At 46.9% G+C, this 16,610-nt stretch overlaps 1 pseudogene; it reads right to left on the reverse strand.

Moving 5' to 3' along the window:
• Window positions 1–8,797: 8,797 nt before the first annotated feature.
• Window positions 8,798–11,354, reverse strand: LOC141041114 (uncharacterized; annotated as a pseudogene).
• Between the last annotated feature and the right edge of the window lie 5,256 nt (window positions 11,355–16,610).

Consider the following 16,610-nt stretch of genomic DNA (forward strand, 5'->3'; position numbering starts at 1 on the left):
CTAGGGAGGACTGCTTCTGCTCCATAAACCATGAAGAAAGGCGTGTAACCCGTAGATCTGTTAGGAGTAGTATTGATGCTCCATAACACGGAGGGTAACTCCTCCACCCAACAACCCGGCGTCCGTTGCAAAGGGACCAAAAGCAGGGCTTGATGCCCTTCAAAATCTCCTGATTAGCTCGCTCAGCTTGACCATTGGATTGAGGGTCAGCCACTGATGAAACATCAAGTCGAATATGCTCTCGTTGACAAAACTCCTCCATGGCGCCCTTAGACAGATTGGTACCATTGTCAGTTATAATGCTGTGTGGAAAACCGAAGCGAAATATCACCCTTTTCATGAACTGAACCGCTGTGGCCGCGTCACACTTGCTAACTGGCTCTGCCTCAACCCACTTTGTGAACTTGTCAACTGCCACCAAGAGGTGGGTCTTCTTATCCTTGGACCTTTTAAAAGGCCCAATCATATCAAGCCCCCAGACCGCAAATGGCCAAGTAATTGGAATCATCCTCAGCTCCTGAGCCGGCACATGAGCCCGTCGCGAGAACCTCTGACAACCGTCACATTTACTGACCAAGTCATCCGCATCAGCATGAGCCGTCAGCCAATAAAAACCATGACGAAAAGCCTTGGCCACAAGGGATTTTGAGCCGGCATGATGACCACAATCCCCCTCGTGAATCTCATGTAAAATTTCTTGACCTTCCTCAGGGGAAACACAACGCTGGAAAATTCCAGTGACGCTGCGACGATGCAGCTCACCAATGATGACTATCATTGACTTAGACCGCCGGGTTATCTGTCTGGCCAAAGTTTCATCCTCAGGCAATTCTCCCCGGGTCATGTAAGCCAAGTATTGGACTGTCCAGTCTGGGGTAATGTGGAGAGCCGCCACCAACTGCGCCTCTGGGTCAGGAACAGCCAAGTCTTCCTCTGTAGGCAACTTAACAGAAGGGTTATGCAAGATGTCCAAGAAAGTATTAGGCGGCACCGGCTTTCGCTGAGAGCCCAGCCGGCTTAATGCATCAGCAGCCTCGTTCTTCCTGCATCGATGTGCTCTACTTGGTAACCCTGAAAGTGTCCAGCAATGGCATCAACTTCACGGCGATAAGCCGCCATGAGAGGGTCCTTGGAATCCCACTTGCCCGACACCTGTTGAGCCACTAAATCTGAGTCGCCAAAGCACCTTACCCGGCTCAAGCTCATCTCCTTAGCCATCCGAAGACCATGGAGCAAGGACTCATACTCAGCCGCGTTGTTAGTACAGGGAAACATCAACCGTAGCACATAACGAAACTTGTCACCTCTAGGGGAAGTTAATACAACTCCAGCCCCCGAGCCCTCCAATTGCCTAGACCCGTCGAAGTGAATAGTCCAATATGTATTATCCGGCTTCTCTTCAGGCACCTGCAGCTCTGTCCAACCGTTGATGAAATCCACCAATGCTGGAGATTTGACAGCAGTACGTGGCACGTATTTCAGACCATGAGGCCCAAGCTCTATAGCCCACTTAGCCACTCGTCCTGTAGCTTCTCTGTTCTGGATGATATCCCCAAGGGGAGCATAACTAACCACAGTGATGGGGTGACCCTGGAAATAATGCTTAAGCTTCCGGCTTGCCATGAACACACCATAAACAAGCTTCTGCCAATGTGGATACCGCTGCTTGGACTCAATGAGCACTTCACTGACGTAGTAAACCGGCCGCTGAACCGGATAATCCTTACCCTCTTCCTTGCGCTCCACCACCACAGCCACACTGACGGCTCGTGTGTTAGCAGCTACATACAGTAATAAGGGCTCCTTGTCAACCAAAGCAGCAAGAACTGGGGGCTCAGCCAGCTGTCTCTTCAAATCCTCAAAAGCAGCATTAGCAGCATCATTCCAGACAAACTCATCTGTTTTCTTCAGCAACTGGTACAGTGGCATGGACTTTTCACCCAAACGGCTTATAAACCGGCTCAAAGCAGCGATGCGGCCTGCCAGACGCTGGACGTCGTTGATGCACGCCGGCTTAGCCAGAGAGGTGATTGCCTTGATCTTTTCCGGGTTAGCTTCAATGCCTCTGTTAGAAACCAGGAAACCCAAGAGCTTGCCTGCGGGAACACCAAAAACACACTTGGCCGGGTTAAGCATCATCTTGTAAACCCGGAGATTATCAAAGGTTTCTCTAAGATCATCTACCAGGGTCTCCTTCTCCCTGGACTTAACCACGATATCATCCACATAGGCATGAACATTGCGCCCAATCTGGTTATGAAGACAATTCTGCACACAACGCTGATAAGTCGCCTGTGCACTCTTGAGTCCAAAAGGCATAGACACATAACAGAAGGCTCCAAAGGGAGTGATGAACGCCGTCTTCTCCTGGTCCTTAACTGCCATTTTAATCTGATGGTATCCAGAATAAGCATCCAAAAAACTTAAGCGCTCACAACCCGCCGTAGCATCAATGATTTGATCAATACGGGGGAGAGCAAAAGGATCAGCCGGACAAGCCTTGTTTAAGTCCGTGTAGTCCACACACATCCGCCAGGTGCCATTCTTCTTGAGCACGAGTACCGGGTTAGCTAACCATTCTGGATGAAAGACTTCAACAATAAACCCGGCCGCCAAGAGCCGGTCCACCTCCTCACCAATGGCTTTCTGCCTCTCCTCATTAAACCGCCGAAGGAATTGCCTGACCGGCTTAAATTTCGGATCAATATTGAGAGTGTGCTCAGCGAGTTCCCTAGGTACACCTGGCATGTCAGAAGGTTTCCATGCAAAAATGTCCCTGTTCTCACGGATGAACTCGATGAGCGCGCTTTCCTATTTTGGATCCAGATTGGCACTGATGCTAAACTGCTGAGATGAGTCACCTGGAACAAAGTCAACAAGTTTAGTCTCATCAGCTGACTTGAATTTCATCGCCGGCTCATGCTCCGTAGTCGGCCTTTTCAAAGATGTCATATCTGCCGGGTCAACATTGTCCTTGTAAAACTTCAACTCCTCTGCTACACAAACAGATTCTGCATAAGCCGCGTCACCTTCCTCACACTCCAAGGCTATCTTTCGGCTGCCATGAACCATAATGGTTCCATTGTGACCCGGCATATTGAGCTGTAAATACACGTAACACGGCCGTGCCATGAACTTGGCGTAAGCCGGCTGCCCAAATATAGCATGATACAGACTTCTTATCTTGACCACCTCAAAGGTCAATTTTTCCGCCCTGTAGTTGTACTCATCTCCAAAAGCCACTTCCAGCTCGATCTTACCAACTGGATATGCCGACTTACCAGGCACCACACCATGGAAAACAGTATTGGACAGGCTGAGGTTCTTGTCAATCAACCCCATACGATGGAAGGTCTCATAATAGAGGATGTTGATGCTGCTGCCTCCGTCCATGAGCACTTTAGTGAACTTATATCCCCCCACCTGAGGAGCCACCACCAGGGCCAGGTGACCCGGATTATCAACCCGGGGAGGGTGATCTTCCCTACTCCACACAATAGGCTGCTCAGACCATCTTAAATAGCGCCGCCGGCTCAACAGCATTCACAGCCCTCTTATGAAGCTTCTGATCTCGCTTACACAGACTGGTGGTAAACACATGATACTGTCCACCATTAAGCTGCTTTGGATTGGTCTGGTATCCCCCCTGCTGCTGTTGATGACCCTGGCCGGGCTGCTGATTAAAGCCCCCTTGAACATTCTGAGGATTGGAATTTGAGCCGCCGCCCGGGCCATGAAAGCCGCCGGCGCCTGAGCCGCCGCCCGAGCCATTGTTGCCATTGAAAGCATTGGAATTCTTAAAGGCCTTCATGATTGCGCAATCTTTCCATAGATGAGTAGCTGGCTTATCCCTAGAGCCATGCCTTGGACAAGGCTCATTCAACAACTGCTCAAGCGTCGGGCCTGACCCGTCGGCTCGGGGAGGTGGCCTCCCCTTACGTCGCTGGTTGTTACCCTGTGAGCTGGCGTTGGCCACAAACTCTATGCTGCCATCAGCCTTACGCTTGCTACCTCCTTGGTTCGCCGGGTTATGCTGAGGACCCTTGCCATTGCCGTTCTTCTTTCCCTTCCCTGTCCTTTCATCATCCGACGCGGGGTCCTTGGTACTATCAGAGTCGGCGTACTTGACGTAGCCGCCATCAGCGTACCCATATCATTGCAATCGCGCTTGAGCCGCCCGAGTTTCATCTTCAGGGGCATGAAACGGCAATTCTGCTCCAACATTAAGACTGCAGAGCCAGCATCCATCTTATCAGATGAATGTATTATCTCTTTGACCCGGCGAACCCAATGGGTTGTAGACTCACCCTCCTGCTTTACAGTTAGTCAAATCCATAATTGACATAGACTGCCTACAGGTATCTTTGAAGTTTTGGATGAACCGGGCTTTCAGCTCAGCCCAAGATCCGATAGAATTCGGTGGCAGCCCTTTCAACCAAGTGCAGGCAGTCCCATCTAACATCATGGTGAAGTACTTGGCCATTGCCGCTTCGCTGACCTCCAGCAACTCCATGGCCATCTCGTAACTCTCGATCCAGGCTCCGGGTTGTAAATCAGCCGTGTAATTAGGCACCTTCCTAGGCCCTTTGAAATCCTTGGGCAGACGTTCATTGCGGAGAGCCGGCACCAGACAAGGGACACCTCCAGTCCTCGTAGGTATACCCACGTCGATGGAAGCCATCGGATAAGCCGGGGGTGGCTGGTAAGCTGTCAACTGAGGCACCTGCTCCGCCTCTTGCCGTGCTTTGTCTTGGCCTACCGCGTGAAAGGCTCCGTTATGAGCCGGGCCATGGCCAGGAGGCAAGTCATGGCGTCGGACATTACTTGAGCCGGTCGCTGAGACCATGTGTCTGCTATAACTCGGGCTCCGGCCTGGACGAGGGGTTGAATGGATCCTGTCCCGGCTATAAGAATATGCCTCTTGCTGTGCCAGAGCCGTCTGAAGGAGTTCTCTGACCCGGCGGGTTTCAACCGCCGTTGGAGAGTCACCATCAATTGGGAGAGCCGCCAGCCGCGCCGCCGCGGCGACCATGTTTTCCAACGGGTTGGCATAATGACTCGGTGGTATTGGCACGTACTGAGGCAGGGCAGGGTTCACCCGGGGAGGTCCCATCACTTGGGGCTGAATTGACGTTCCAGCCCCGGGCCCTATGATCTCTGGCGGGTTACTAGGCCCTGCCCCAGGCGTGTTGAAGAGGTTTCGAGGATCGTAAACCGGAGGGAGTCGAGATTGGGCCTTTTGATGCCTCCTTCTCATGACCTCATTGGACGCGTTTTGATCCATCGTGAGCCGGAAAGATTGTGCCTGGATCAGCTGAGTCTGGGCGTCGAGAGCCGCCCTCTCTGCAGCCATCCTGATCCCTTCCGCCGCCAGATCCTCCTTGGCTTTTGCTAGATCCAACTTTAACTGTGCCACCTCCGCGTCATGCTGAACTTGATCCGCCGGGGCAACCGTAGCGGTCAACAAGACCGTCATCTTGTCTGTGAGATCCATCAGCAGCTGAGCCGGCGAGGGCACAGGGCTTCCTGACCCGGCGGCGGGGTTTTGAACAGGTTGTGCGCTGGCCATGAAGATTCCAACCCGGCTCGGCGGCTCAAAGGGGTCCGGAATGCTGTCGCCATCGGAACATCCCCTGAGCCTGCCATCTTGAAGTTGATACAACGAGTTTGACTCATCCGTAGACGACTCGCTGTCAGAGCCGGTGGCCGTCTCATCACCAGATCCAGATCCTTCACAGAGTCCTCCATGGACACATCCCACGAAAGCATGCTTCAAGGCAGGTAGAGCCCGGGCTGGTCGTGCACGCTGAGCCATCTCGATGAGATCGGCGCAGAGATCCGGCTCAGGGCCCGGCTCACCAATCTTGCCAATGAAGACATGAATTCCGCCAAAGGGGACCCGGTACCCGTACTCGATTGATCCGGCGTCGGGGCCCTAGTTTGCATCGTCGATGTAGAGCTTGCCGCGACGACTCTTGGTCATCCGGCCCACAGCGTATCCCTTGTGCCCTTCGAAGCTGCCCTTCAAGAACTCAAATCCACCGTGCGCCAGCCCCACGGTGGGCACCAATTGTCATGGAATTGTCACGGCAGATGTCCTCGTGCAAGGACTTAGTCATGGAGCCATCACAGCTAGGAAGCTTAAAGGGGTTAAACGGGACAAGGAACATGAGGGTTATACTGGTTCGGCCCCTTACGGTGAAGGTAAAAGCCTACGTCCAGTTGAGATGGTATTGATTAGGGTTTCGACAACCAGGAGCTAAACCGTCCTGCCTGGTTATCGATTTGGTCTTACTTATCCCTAAACCGCCGCCGGGTCGTCCCTTTATATAGAGAGGTTGACGCCCAGCGGCTCTCAGAGTCCCGTCCGGCTCATAACAGTGTCCGGCTCGGACTCTTAACTATTCTTGCCTTACACTACAAGTTTCACCATAACGGCGGTTATCACTACGGGCTTTTAGCCATCTCCGGGTCTTAAGCCCATTATTGACCCGTCGTCTTCAAGTTTGGTACTGGGCTTCGCGTGATGACCATTATGACGTAACCCGGTCCCTCCTGGGCGGGTGACTCTAATGGTTATATCCTCAACAATATGTAACTTGCTTAGAATTGCATGTAGTTCCATATTATCTTGTTGCATCCTTGTTTTGAGGTGTTTGCTTGATGTTTGTATGCATTTTGCATCAATGCCATGTTTAACTTGTTTTGCTCATATCTTCTAGGCCGTAGCTCCGAATCTAATGAACTTTACATGTAACTTGACTAGAATTTTGTGTAGATCATCTTGGTGCATCTTAACTTGCTGTTTAACAACTTGAGCATAAGGTTTATTCAGATCTGGACCAATTTTGAAATTTGCATATGAGGACTTACCGGATTTGTTATGTGTTGTTTCCGGCCTCATTTAAACTTGCTTTGATGTGTTGTTCTTGTATGCATCATCTCTTGTCATTAGTAGCTTCATGTAGCCTTGTCATGCATCATACTTGTTTGAGCATCATGCCTTGTTCATGTGTGGTGTGTTTACCATGTTGTGTGCTTCTTCTCGATAGTTCCCGTGTCGTTGCGATCGTGAGGATTCGTTCGTCTTCGTGGCTTCATCTTCTTCATGGACTCGTTCTTCTTCCTAGCGGGATTTCAGGCAAGATGACCGTCACCTTGGATGTCATTGCTATGCTAGTTGCTTCGTTCTATCGCTATGCTGCGCTACCTATCACTTGCTCTTCAAGTCTCCCAAATTGCCATGAACCTCTAACCTTTGTCACCCTTCCTAGCAAACCGTTGTTTGGCTATGTTACCGCTTTGCTCAGCCCCTCTTATAGCACTGCTAGTTGCAAGTGAATATGAAGATTGCTCCATGTTGGATTATGATTATGTTGGGATATCACAATATCTCTTATTTAACTAATGCATCTATATACTTGGTAAAGGGTGGAAGGCTCGGCCTTATGCCTGGTGTTTTGTTCCACTCTTGCCGCCCTAGTTTCTGTCATACCGGTGTTATGTTCCTTGATTTTTGCGTCCCTTACGTGGTTGGGTGATTTATGGGACCCCCTTGACAGTTCGCTTTGAATAAAACTCTTCCAGCAAGGCCCAACCTTGGTTTTACATTTGCCTCACCTAGCCTTTTTCCCTTGGGAGTCGCGCATCCCGAGGGTCATCTTTATTTTACCCCCCCGGGCCAGTGCTTGTCTAAGTGTTGGTCCAAACTAGAGCATCGTGCGGGACCATCCCTTGGCAACTTGGGTTACGTCGGTACCTGTACGCTTCGCTTATCCGGTGTGTCCTGAGAACGAGATACGTGCGACTCCTATCGGGATTGTCGACACATCGGGCGGCTTTGCTGGTTTTGTTTTACCATTGTCGAAATGTCTTGTAACCGGGATTCCAAGACTGATCGGGTCTTCCCAGGAGAAGGAATATCCTTCGTTGACCGTGAGAGCTTATAATGGGCTAAGTTGGGACACCCCTGCAGGGTATTATCTTTCAAAAGCCGTGCCCGCGGTTATGTGGCAGATGGGAATTTGTTAATATCCGGTTGTAGAGAACTTGACACTTGACTTAATTAAAACGCATCAACCGCGTGTGTAGCCGTGATGGTCTCTTCTCGGCGGAGTCCGGGAAGTGAACACGGTTTTTGGGTTATGTTTGACGTAAGTAGGAGTTCAGGATCACTTCTTGATCATTACTAGTTTCACGACCGTTCCGTTGTTTCTCTTCTCGCTCTTATTTGCGTAAGTTAGCCACCATAATTGCTTAGTCGCTGCTGTAAACTCACCACCTTATCCATTCCTTTCCCAGTTAGCTTTGCTAGTCTTGATACCCATGGTAATGGGATTACTGAGTCCTCGTGGATCACAGATTACTACAACACCAGTTGCAGGTACAGGTTTTGCGATGATCATGACACGAGAGCGATGTTTACTTGTTTTGGAGTTCTTCTTCTGCTTCTTCTTCGATCAGGGGATAGGTTCCAGGTCGGCAGCCTGGGCTAGTAGGGTGGTTGTCGTTTGAGTTTCTGTTTGTGTTTCATCCGTAGCCGGATGTTGATCTTGTGTATGATGTATTGATGTATTCTTGCGGCATTTGTATGCCTTGTATGTATCCCCATATTTTATGTAATGTTGATGTAATGATATCCACCTTGCAAAAGCGTTTCAATATGCGGGTCTATCCTTGGTGGGACCTTCGAGTTCCTTTAGGATAGGGTCGCATATTGGGCGTGACATGGGCTCTCCCTCCTGTAGCTTGCTGTGATGCTTGAGCCGCCTGCTGTGAAGACTGGGCTGTAGCAGTTTCACTTTCTACTCTTTGAGATGTCCTTGGAGGATTTTCCTACAAAACACACAGAAGTAACAGTTGTTAGGTATTTCACATTGCTGCAATTTCACAAGTACAAAACATATAGAAATGAATAGAAATCAAACACATGTAAAAATCATTACACACCTTTGTTTCTTTTTTCCTCTTCCTATTCTTGTACTTTCCCTTGTTGGGGTTGGTATTGCATTTCCTCATGTTGTGCCCAGGATTTCCACATAAACTACACTTGATCTTAGTTCCAATCTTGGAGAGTTTGTGTGCATGCTTAGGAGGCTCATCTGCACCTCTTATTCTCTCTGTCCTGGGCCTCCCAGGCATTTGCACATAGCTTGGAACTAAAGGTCTAGGCCTGTCAGCTATTGGCCAGCTAGGCATGCCCTCCATTGGCATCATGACATGTTCATATGTCCTGTTGTAAGCTTCAATTCTATAGCAAGGTGCAATAAGTGAATCAATGTCATCAGGGCCACACTGTGAAGCTGCTAGAGCATGAACACATGGAATTCCTGACAATTGCCAGTATCTACAAGAACATGTCCCTGCTTGCAAGTCAACTTTGAATCCATGCTGTCCTAACTTTACCTCATATCCATCTTTTCCATTCCATATTGTCTCACACTTCTCAGTAAGTTGTATCAACTTGTTCACCTTTTTGAGGATTTTGGGACAAATTGTCCATTCCAATTGGCAGGCATAGCTCTATTAACTTGAATCCTTACAGTCACCTTTGCTCTGATTGCTTCAAGCATACTGATGATAGGAAGACCTCTATATTCCACTATCCAGTTGTTAAAACTTTCACACATATTGATGTCGACCAAATCACAGAATGATCCTTCTTTGAACCATGCTCTACACCAATGTTTAGGCCCAGATTGCATCATGTCTCTTGCTCCTTCTGGTGTGAGCTGAGCAAGCTTTTCCCTGTTTAAATTGAACTGAACTCTGTTAGAAGACTTTGCACAAGCCCAAAATCTCTTCTGGTATTTCTGGTCCCTATGTTTTTTCTTCCAGTTAGCATAAATGTGCCTAGCACAATTTCTGTGTTCAGCTCTTGGTACAACCTTTGAAATTGCATTGATTAGACGTTTCTGCTAATCCGATATAAACACCCAGCCTTCACCTTGATTTGAAATCTCCAAGTCTTTATTTAACGATGCCATAAACCAGAACCAGGAGTCCTTATTTTCCACCTCAACTGCTGCCCAAGCAATGGGATACATTTGCCCATTTGCATCTCTTCCAAGAGCACAGAGTAGCTCTCCACTTTGAGCCCCCTTAAAGAAGCAGCCATCCAAACCCACTACTTTCCTACACCCTTCTATGAAACCTCTCTTGCAAGCCTGAAAGCACACATACAATCTCGGAAAAACTGGTGCAGTTTCTTTTGGATTAAGCACAACTGCCACAGTGCTTCCTGGATTACTCCTCAATATTTCTAGCTGATAATCAAACACCCTGGCATATTCTTCATGCATTGCTTCTCTAACTCTCTTTTTGACTATTGCTTTTGCTTTCTTTATCTTGGAAACATGCACATCTGCAAACATCTCTAAGCTGACAGTGGCCTTAATACATTTCACTTTCCATCCTGGATTTGCCTTCATAATTCTCTCATATTTGTCTGCAATTCTAGATGCAGTAACCAATCTGTTGTCTCTCCTCTGTGGGCATATGTGGTTGTCAACAAGTGTTATGACTTGAAACCAATCATTTGAGCTCCTCTTTGCACCATAAATCAACCAAGGAAACTTAGGCCAAGAACATTTTGCCCTAATCCTACCAACCTCATCTTTTACAAAGCAAATATGCCTCTTCATAGCAAGGCCATACTTCACCAGTGCCCTCTTGAACTGAATTCTTCCCCTAAATGTCATGCCCAAACTGAATATTGGAATTGCAGCCTTGCTATCAAATCTAGGAAATCTAGATTTCATCCTAACTGAATTTCCATGCTCATCCTCATCATAACTGTATTCCTCACTGGAATCCATGTATGGAGTGTCATTTCCTTCATCCATTTCATCAAAAGGAATTAACTGTGCTGTACTTTCTTTCACTTCCTTCTCTTCATCAAGTGGCAACTTCATTCTGATCTTTCTGAGCACTTCCTTAGCATGCTTTCTGAGCTCCTCTGCCTCATCATCTTCACCTGAACTATCTTCATCTTTAGGGCACCAATCAAGATCTTCACATTCATCACTTATTTCATCTGGTGCAACATCTACTGAAGGAACATTTCCAGTTTCAGGTTGCAATTCATCCTGTACGGCATACTCAGTCTTGTCAGGCTCATCCCCATCTTCCTCTAAACTGTGCTCCAGGTCATCCTCAGCAGAGCAATTGTCATGCTCATCTTCCCAATCACTGTCACTCTTCTCTTCTGTCTTCTCTTCTTCAATTGCAGCATTAGTTTCCTCTTCCTCTTTCTCTCCAATATTAGACACATTGTTCTGTCCATCTTCATCAACATCATCTTCGTAATTCACATACACATCCACAACCCCACAATCTGTAATACACCTATCCATGAAGAACACATTTCTATCAGTGTCCAGTCATCTCAGCCCATCTCTAACATTTTTTTCCAGGAAACAACCAGTAAAGCCTATGCTTTTCTGTTAGCTCTTCACCATGGTAGGCCATCTTTATATCTGCTAACTGCTCCCTGACAGTAGCTAAGGATATATTGTACCTCTCAACATATGTGAGCTCTATATTACCACCAACATATGACAATTGCTTGTTTGACTTCTCAAATTGGCCATTGTAAAAAAAAGGATGCCTAACCAATCTAGATTATCCATTGCTTAGCCTACAGATTAAAACAACATCCAATCTTCAATTAGAACCTACATACATCAGCTAACTAGAGCAGAGCAAGTACACCAAGGGAAGGGGATTGGAGGGATGGGACTCACCTCAGTTCGTCTGCGTCGCCGTGAAATCAGACAGACCGCAGCAGCCGCCGCCGCATCGACAGAGCCGTCGACTTAGGGTTTGAGGACGGGGGAGGATAGCGGCCGTGGGAGAAGGAACATGTCGGGGAAGATTCACGGGTTGCACCGCCGCCGCCGCCACCACCAACACTCCGACCACCGTTGCTGGTCGGAGTTTAGCGCCGCCCCGAGGGAGCCATCAACAGTGACATGGGGGAGAAGAAGAAAGGGATTTCTGATCCAGAACGCAACGGGGAACGGCAGGTCTATTACAGTGAACCTGACAAGTAGGCCCCACCGCGGTCAAAACCGCCCTTTGACTGTGCCACATCAGCATCGCATGGAGACAAACCAGCCGCGGGGGTTTTATGTCCGGTTTGGTTTTGTTTGAGGTGTAGAAGGATCCAAAATAAAGATCAGGGGGTAAAGCGAACCACCCACTTTGTTCAGGGGAGTAAAATGGAATTTTTTCTATCCGTAATATATTTAGTTCTGTCAATATTTTTAGTCGCTCCGTTAATATTCCGTAATATATGTACTTGTCAAATATTTAGGAGAGCGAATATTTGTAGTTTGTCATGCTGTTTAACAGTTGTCTGTCTATGTTAAATAATTTTATAGGTGAGCCGAGATGTCTGATGTAGTGAAGTTCATATTTTAGTACGGTCCTGGTAGGCTGGTATTGTCCAAACAAATGAGATTGGGGTTGATCTGAGTGAATTTGAGCACATAGAGGTGCCACTGACCGTCCCTCAAACATGGTGTGTTAGCAGTTGAAAGAATGGTTGACAACATGTTTAGGGCTGAATATTGAAACACACACCGTGGGTGTTCATGCATTGTGGGCCTAATCAAGTTCAAACATTTTCTTCTATTTGAGGCCAATAGAGCGGGACTCTCAGTGGGTGCGCTGGTTACAAGGTTGCGAAAGTAGGGGATGCAATCCTTGTGCCTTAGTGCTTCCCGCTGTGAAGGAGGTAATTGCACCTGAAGGAGAGGGTGGTTACGATCCTGGACAAAGCAGTGACGGGATTATGCTATCTATGTCAAATGCTGGAGATGATGGTTATGAACAAGGGCAGGGTAGTCAGGTAGAAGGAGGAAATACCGATGGTCATTACAATGGCGAGGCAGACGGTGACGAGGTAGATGGGTACATGCAGAACCATATGGAAGATGAAGATACAAATGTTGACATTGGTCATGTCAATGATTCCGATGAGTCGGATGAAGAAGAGAACATAGAGGATGTGCCGAATCCTGCATCATGGAATCATGACTTCTCATCAGCAATGACCGTGAACGATGGGCATGATTCTTCCTGGCAATATCATCAGAACAACATTGCGACGGGTGCTATGTATCCCAACAAGGACGCTCTGAAGGACGCAATCATTCAATGGGCAATGTCCACACAAAGGGTTTTCAGAGCTCAGGTGTCAAGTCAGAAATACTTGACAATGGTATGCAAGAATGCAAATTGTCCCACCAGGGTGCATGGCTATCTTCCTAAGTATGGCACAAGTTGGGTGATCAGTGACCTAGTTCATCACACATGTCTTATTCCCTGCATCCCTCAAGATCATGCCAACCTTTCGTCCATGTTTATTGCTCGGTTGTTTTATAGTGAGATAGTGGAGAGCAAAGCGATGGAAGTGGAGGCTATCCAGAAAAAAGTCTTCGTTAGGTTCAAGTATATAATTTCTTATGGCAAGGCTTGGAGGGCTAAGCATAGGGCGCTTGAGAGCAGATTTGGTTCTTATTTCGATGCATATGACTCTGTTGTCCGGCTCCTTGATAACCCACAAGTATAGGGGATCACAACAGTTTTCGAGGGTAGAGTATTCAACCCAAATTTATAGATTCGACATAAGGGGAGCCAACGAATATTTGTAAGTATTAGAAGTTGAGTTTTCAATTCAACCACACCTGGAGATTAAATATCTGCAGAAAAGTGATCAGTAGCACAATAGTATGATAGTTTTGATAGAAGTGGTAACAGTAGTAGTGACAGTAACAATGATAGCAATAATTTTGTAGCAGTTGTAACAGTACCAGCAACAATAGTAACTTAGCAAGAACAATATATGAAAAACTTGTAGGCATTGGATCAATGATTTCGTTGGATAGTATTCATGATATAACAGTCATAACCTAGGGCGACACAGAACTAGCTTCAGTTTATCAATGTGATGTAGGCATGTATTCCCTAAATAGTCATACGTGCTTATGAAAAAGAACTTGCATGACATCTTTTGTCCTACCCTCCCGTGGCAGCGGGGTCCATAAGGAAACTAAGGGATATTAAGGCCTCCTTTTAATAGAGAACTGGAACAAAGCATTAACACATAGAGAATACATGAACTCCTCAAACTACGTAATCACCGGAAAGAATCCGAATTATTGTCACCTTGGGGTATGTGGATCATAACACGTAATAGGTGCATATAACTTGCAAGATCGGATCACGAACATAGATATAATGGTGAAAACATAAACGGTTCAGATCTAAAATCATGGCACTGGGGCCCTAGTGACAAGCATTAAGCATAGCAAAGTCATAGCAACATCAATCTCAGAACATAATGGATACTAGGGATCGAGCCCTAACAAAACTAACTCGATTACATGATGAATCTCATCCAACCCACCACCATCCAACAAGCCTATGAAGGTATTACTCACTCCCGGCGGTGAGCATCATGAAATTGGTGATGGAGGATGGTTGATGATGATGAAGACTGAAGATTCCCCTCTCCGGAGCCCCAAATAGGCTCTAGCTGTGGCCTCCCGATGAAGAACAGGAGGTGGCGGCGGCTCCGTATTATAAAACGTGATGAAACTTACTCTCCTATTTTTTTCTTTATAGGATCGATATTAGGGTCAGTGGAGCCTCGTGAGCCCCACTACCCACCAGGGCACGCCAGAGGGGGTTGGCGCGCCCTGGTGCCTAGCTGGCAGCTTGGGGCCCCCCCTCAAGTGGGTCTTGGTTCCAACATTTTTTATTTATTCCAAAGTAATTCTCCAAAAAGTTTTGTCTGATTATGAGAACTTTATTTCTGCACAAAAACAACACCATGGTAGTTTTGCTAAAAACAGCGTCAGTCCGGGTTAGTTTAATTCAAATCATGCAAATTAGAGTCCAAAACAAGAGCAAAAGCGTTAGGAAAAGTAGACACGACGGAGACGTATCAACTCCCTCGAGCTTAACCCATTACTTGTTCTCAAGCAATTCAGTTGACAAACTGAAAGTGACAAAGAAAAACTTTTACGAACTCTTTTGTTTTTGTGTTTATAAATATGCTTAAATAGCACCCAGGTTTTTAGCAAAGATCATAACTTACCATGCAAATGATAACTCTTAAAGATTATATTCCCTCATATCAATGGCATAATCAACTAGCGAGAAATAATAAGATATTTCAAATGCCAACACTTTGTCAAATAAATCATGATATAATATAACAATAGTGGTATCTCGCTAGCCCTTTCTGAGACCGCAAAACATAAATGTAGAGCACCTCCAAAGTTCAACCAACGACTAAGCATCGTACTTCATGGTAGAAGAGATCCAGTCATGATGCATTCAACATTAACTATGCACAATGCATGAGGATGACAATAGTGCTCTTAGGACTGGAGCTTCTTTGAGAAGGTGATGACTCAACATAAAAGTAAAGTAACATGAAAGTAAATAGATAGGCCCCTTCGCATAGGGAAGAGGGGATTTGCAGAGGTGCTAGAGCTTGAAGTTTAAATCAGAGATAAATATAATTTTGGGAGGTATACCTTTCCTATCAACGTTACGACCAAGAGTTTTCAATATCTTCCATGCTAAACACATTAGCGGCGGTTCCCAAGGGGTAAAAGTAAAGTTTACTCCCCCTCCACCATAAAACACAAGCCATGGCTAGCCGAATCCTCGGGTGTCCTCCATTCCAACAACAGTCCGAGGGAGTTTTGTTTAATTATTTGCAATTTTTCATGGGATTGGGCATCCCTATTACCGGCCCCTCTCGTGCAAGGATGAGTGAATAAACACTCATCATGAGAATAACCCGCTTAGCATGGAAGATACTGACCACCCCATGTCGCTCCATGAGCGGTCCGGGCACACAAAACAGATGTTCATTTGAATTTTTAGAGGTGGCACATGCAAATTTACTTGGAACGACAGGGTAGTACCGCATATAGGTAGATATAGTGGACTCATCTGGAATAACTTTGGTTTAAAGGTTTTGATGAACAAGCAGTATTCCCGCTTAGTACAGGCGAAGGCTAGCAATTAGGTTGAGAAGCGACCAACTATAGAGCAAAAACGGTCATCATCATGCATTATGAATAATTAACATTGAGTACTAGCATGAGTAGGATATAAACACCATGAACATAAATATTGTTGGATCTCGGGTTCCGTAGACCCTTGATAGGTTCGAACTCTGGGGTGCGTGCGAAGAACTAAATCTCCCAGTCTGCCTACTCGCCAATCTCACGGCCTAACTTGATGAACAGGAAGGAAATGGGACACATCAGTTTACCCAGGTTCGGGCCACCTTGCGGTGTAAAACCCTACTCCTGCTTTGTGGTGGATTGGCCTCGCGATGGGCTGAGGATGAACTAGTAAAGATGAAGAACAACCTCAGGAGGTCTGTTCTTGTGCTGGTGTGAGCTGGTGAGGGCTCGAACGGGTCGATGGGATCGGATCCCCCTCTATGGTGGTGGCTAGGCTATACTTATAGTGGCCTTGGTCCTCTTCCCACGAACTATGAAGAAGCTATGATGAGCCTAGATTTCGATAAATGGCTTGAGGCCATGAAATCTGAGATAGGATCCATGTATGAGAACAAA

The sequence above is a fragment of the Aegilops tauschii genome, chromosome 2 (assembly GCF_002575655.3).
Source record: "Aegilops tauschii subsp. strangulata cultivar AL8/78 chromosome 2, Aet v6.0, whole genome shotgun sequence".
NCBI lineage: Eukaryota > Viridiplantae > Streptophyta > Magnoliopsida > Poales > Poaceae > Aegilops > Aegilops tauschii.